The sequence below is a fragment of the Monodon monoceros genome, unplaced genomic scaffold (genome assembly GCF_005190385.1).
Source record: "Monodon monoceros isolate NGI ecotype Baffin Bay Population unplaced genomic scaffold, NGI_Narwhal_1 Super_Scaffold_15, whole genome shotgun sequence".
NCBI lineage: Eukaryota > Metazoa > Chordata > Mammalia > Artiodactyla > Monodontidae > Monodon > Monodon monoceros.
Window position 1 is genome coordinate 33,535,212 of NW_021703771.1, and position 6,000 is coordinate 33,541,211.

Consider the following 6,000-nt stretch of genomic DNA (forward strand, 5'->3'; position numbering starts at 1 on the left):
AAATCAAAACTACAATGAGATATCATCTCACACCAATCAGAATGGCCATCATCAAAAAATCTAGAAGCAATAAATGCTGGAGAGGGTGTGGAGAAAATGGAACACTCTTGCACTGTTGGTGGGAATGTGAATTGATACAGCCACTGTGGAGAATAGTATGGAGGTTCCTTAAAAAACTACAAATAGAACTACCATATGACCCAGCAATCCCACTACTGGGCATATACCCTGAGAAAACCATAATTCAAAAAGAGTCATGTACCAAAATGTTCACTGCAGCTCTATTTACAATGACATGTTCTTTCAAAGCACTGTTTAGATTCATTGGATCATATGCTATTTTTATTTTTACAGTTGCATTTATGAATAAGATTGGTAGTTGAGTTGATTTTCTTTAGTTTCTTGCTTTATGGCTTTTTTTTTTTTGTATTTACTGGTATATTTCTTTTGTCTCATTGCCCCAGAACCCGTACTTCAATCTTAAACCGTAACAGTGATAAATGCCACCCTTGTTTGTAATTGTGAATGCATATACTTTTTCAACTTTGAGTATCATGTGTGCTATAAATTTCAAGTAAATAGCTTTTAATAGGGTAAGCAATTTTTTTCTTCTGATAAATTGATGAAATTGCTTTGTGTTTACAGTACATAATGCATACTAACTTTTAGAATCATATATAAAATGATATCCACCAAGATAGGTACAGGCACATAGGCACATTACTGCAATAACATAGCCCTGACTACAAATTATACACTCGATGAAGTTATTGAAAAATGTTAATAAAGGAGGGGGGATGTCAGAAAGATGATAGAATAGGAGGTTCCCCACTTGTGTCTCCCCAGAGCAATAATAATTTAGCAGCTATCCATGGACAAAAGTGCCTTTGTGTGAGCACTGGGATCCAGGTAAGAGGTTATGAAACCTGACAAAGCCCAAGACTGAAGAGAGATACTTTGAGAAGATGGGTCCATGCTCTGGTGGCAAACTTAATGACTATGATCCTGGCTACAGACCCAGAAATAGCCTCATTTCCCTATGGACTCAGCTACATCCCTGTTTGGCCTTGACTGTGTCTCTAGTTCCACCCACAGAGGGACCCTGGAGGAGTCATGCATGCCTATGCCACAGGAAACACTCAAACTTATTTTATGAGGCCAGAATACTCTGATATCAAACTAGATGGGGCACTACAAGAAAAGAATACCCCTGATAAACATATATGCAAAAATTCTCAACAAAATATAGCAAACCAAGTTCAATAGTACATTTAAAAGATCATAGAGAATAATCTAGTGGGATTAATCCCTGGGGTACAAGGATGGTTCAACATATGCAAATCAATATAAGTGATATACCACATTAACAGAATGATGAAAATTATATGCTCATCTCGATACAGAGAAAATATCTGACAAAATTCAACATCTTTTCATGATAGAAACTCTCAACAAATGAGGTATAGGAGTATACCTCCTCATAAAAAAGGCCATATACGTCAAGCCCACAACTAATATCATACTCAAACATGAAAATCTGAAAGCTTTATCTGTAAGATTAGGAACAAGACAAGGGCACCCAGTCTCACCACTTCTATTCAACATAGTACTTAGAGTCCTAGACAGAGCAATTAGGCATGAAAAATAAAAGACATCCAGATTGTAAAGGAAGAATATAAATTGTCTCTGATTTCAGAAGACATAATCTTATGTAGAGAAAACCCTAAAGACTCTACCAAAAGGTATTAGAACTAATAAACAAATTTATTAAAGTTATAGGATACAAAATTAACATACAAAAATTAGTTGCATTTCTATACACTAACAACAACTGTCTGAAAAAGATATTAAGAAAACAATCCCATTTACAATAGCATCAAAAATAAAATAAGATAAAATAAATACTTAGGAATAAATTTAACTAAGGAGGTGAAAGATCTGTACCCTGAAAACTGTAAGACACTTTTAAAAAATAATTGAAATTATTATTTTAAAAATAATTGAAATAAAAAGAAATAAATCAAAAGATATTCTGAGCTCATAGGAAGAATTAATATTGTTAAAACGCCCATACTACCAAAGTGATCTACAGAGTCAATGGAATCCCTTTCAAAATTCTGATGGTATTTTTCACAGAAACAGAAAAAAAAATCACAAAAGATGTTGAACAGCCTTTCTTGAGGAAGAACAAAGCTGGAGGCATCACACTTCTTGATTTCAAACTATACTGCAAAGGTATAACAATCAAAACTATATGGCACTGGCATAAAAATAGATTCATAGACCAACAGAGCAAAATGCAGAGCCCAGAAATAAACCCACATGTGTCTGGTCAATTAATTTATAACAAAGAAGCCAAGAATATACAAACGGAAAAGGGAAATCTCTTCAATAAATCGTGTTGGGAAAACTGGACAGCTACATGCAGAAGAATGAAATTGAACTGTTACACAATACACAGAAATAAATGCAAAGTGAGTTAAAAACTTCAACACAGGACCTGAAACTGTAAAACTCCCTTCCAAGAAAGGAAGAAAAAAAAATTGACATTGGTCTTGTCAGTGACGTTTTTGGATATGACACTGAAAGCACAGTCAACAAAGCAAAAATAACAAGTGAGACTACATCAAACTAAAACCTTCTGCACAGCAAAGGAAACAAACATAATGAAAAGGCAGTCTAAAGAATGGGACGAAATATTTGCAAACCATCTATCTGACAAGGGATTAATATCCAAAATACCATTAGACCTTGAACAATGCGGGAGTTAGGGGCACCAACCCTCAGCACAGCTGAAAATCAGCATATGACCTATAATCAGTCCTCCATTTGTGTCATATTATTTTCTCTGCTTTTTGTGTATTGGAAATACATTATATACACAATTTTAAATGACAAGACAATTTAAAAGAAAAAATATGAGGACGAAAATATTTTATGAAAATTTTAAACACGATTCCAGGTTAAAAATTACATCATCCTCAGAAAAATATCAGACTCAGTATTAAAGACAGACTAAGCAATTGACTAACTATATGAATATTTACCAGAATGATTATTCTATTATGCTACTTATTAATTCTCATATGGTCAGTATAAATAAGAAGATTTAAAGTTAATCAGTGTTAATTGGGAGCTTTAAAATATACCAAGCTATATTATATTTATTTTAAAAATAATTTTTTTCCTCAAAGGTAGCATGGTTCTTCAAAATAGGTTTCCTCCCACTCCCTCTCCATCTGATACTATATTATTTGCCACAAACAGCAAACATCATGCAAGGAAAAGGGAGTCTCTTTCTCTTTTCCCATGATACGATACTGTGTGATGCTTTCTCTCTCATTGGCCAGAACTGGGTCATAAACTTCCTGACCCAATCACTGTGAACAACATAATTCAGTTTAATGTTTGGTTGAAGATACTCTTGGCCTACCTCAGAGGTCAAGGTGGGGTAAACCTTTTCAACCTTCATGGGGAGTTTGAAGAGGGATGAATTTGAAAATGGAAAATGAAGGTATCTTTGGAAAAATACAGAAATGAAAGCTATGGAGGACACTGAGACACTTTCATCATACTCTTTCTAAGCTCATCATATACAAGTCTCCTTGACTCTCAAATCTGTAACTCCTCAGTTTCTTTATAATACCAATGTTCTTTCTCCATTTCAAGCATGATTGATGCTACTCACCTATTACTTGTCACACTTCAGAGAGACCTTCCATAATTGTCCTATGTGTGTAGACTTCCCTCACACACCACCATAATTAATTCTTTTTAACATCTTTATTAGAGTATAATTGCTTTATAATGGTGTGTCAGTTTCCGCTTTATAACAAAGTGAATCAGTTATGCATATACATATGGCCCCATATCTCTTCCCTCTTGCAACTCCCTCCCTCCCACCCTCCCTATCCCACCCCTCTAGGTGGTCACAAAGCACTGAGCTGATCTCCCTGTGCTATGGGGCTGCTTCCCACTAGCTATCTATTTTACACTTGGTAGGATATATATGTCCATGCCACTCTCTCACTTTGTCCCAGCTTACCCTTCCCCCTCCCCGTATCCGCAAGTCCATACTCTAGTAGTTCTGCATCTTTATTCCAGTATTGCCCCTAGGTTCTTCTGACCATTTTCTTTTTTTTTTTTAGATTCCATATATACGTGTTAGCATACGGTATTTGTTTTTCTCTATATGACTTACTTCACTCTGTATGACAGTCTCTAGGTCCATCCACCTCACTACAAATAACTCAGTTTCGTTCCTTTTTATGGCTGAGTAATATTTCATTGTATATATGTGCCACATCTTCTTTATCCATTCATCTGTCGATGGACACTCAGGTTTCTTCCATGTCCTGGGTATTGTAAATAGAGCTAAATGAACATTTTGGTACATGACTTTTTTTGAATACTGGTTTTCTCAGGGTATCTGGCCAGTAGTGGGATTGCTGGGTCATATGGTAGTTCTATTTGTAGTTTTTTAAGGAACCTCCATACTGTTCTCCATAGTGGCTGTATCAATTTACATTCCCACCAACAGTGCAAGAGGGTTCCCTTTTCTCCACACCCTCTCCAGCATTTATTGTTTCTAGATTTTTTGATGATAGCCATTCTGACCAGTATAAGATATCTCATTGTAGTTTTGATTTGCATTTCTCTAATGATTAATGATGTTGAGCATTCCTTCATGTGTTTGTTGCCAATCTGTATATATTCTTTGGAGAAATGTCTATTTAGGTTTTCTGCCCATTTTTGGATTGGGTTGTTTTTTTGATATTGGCCTGCATGAGTTCCTTGTATGATTTGGAGATTAATCCTTTGTCAGTTGCTTCATTTGCAAATATTTTCTCGCATTCTGAGGGTTGTCTTTTCATCTTGTTTATGGTTTCCTTTGCTGTGCAAAAGCTTTTAAGTTTCATTAGGTCCCATTTGTTTATTTTTGTTTTTATTTCCATTTCTCTAGGAGGTGGGTCAAACAGGATCTTGCTGTGACTTGTGTCATACAGTGTTCTGCCTATGTTTTCCTCTAAGAATTTGAAGGTGTCTGGCCTTACATTTAGGTCTTTAATCCATTTTGAGTTTATTTTTGTGTATTGTGTTAGGGAGTGTTCTAATTTCATTCTTTTTACATGTCACTGTCCAGTTTTCATAGCACCACTTATTGAAGAGGCTGTCTTTTCTCCATTGTATATTCTTGCCTCCTTTATCAAAAATAAGGTAACCATAGGTGCGTGGGTTTTACTCTGGGTTTCTATCCTGTTCCATTGATCTATATTTCTCTTTTTGTGCCAGTACTATACTGTCTTGATTACTGTAGCTTTGTAGTATAGTCTGAAGTCAGGGAGCCTGATTCCTCCAGCTCCGTTTTTCTTTCTCAAGATTCTTTTGGCTATTCGGGGTCTCTTGTGTTTCCATACAAATGTGAAATTTTTGTTCTAGTTCTGTGAAAAATGCCAGTGGTAGTTTGATAGGGATTGCATTAAATCTGTAGATTGCTTGGGGTAGTAGAGTCATTTTCACAATGTTGATTTTTCTAATCCAAGAACATGGTGTATCTCTCCATCTATTTGTATCATCTTTAATTTCTTTCATCAGTGTCTTATAATTTTCTGCATACAGGTCTTTGGTCTCCCTAGGTAGGTTTATTCCTAGGTATTTTATTCTTTTTCTTGCAATTGTAAATGGGAGTGTTTTCTTAATTTCACTTTCAGATTTTTCATCATTAGTGTACAGGAATGCAGATTTCTGTGCATTAATTTTGTATCCTGCTACTTTCCCAAATTCATTGATCAGCTCTAGTAGTTTTCTGGTAGCATCTTTAGGAATCTCTATGTGTATTATCCTGTCATCTGCAAACAGTGACAGATTTACTTCTTCTTTTCCGATTTGGATTCTTTTTATTTCTTTTTCTTCTCTGATTGCTGCAGCTAAAACTTCCAAAACTATGTTGAATAAGAGTGGTGTGAGTCGGCAACCTTGTCTTGTTCCTGATCTTAGTAG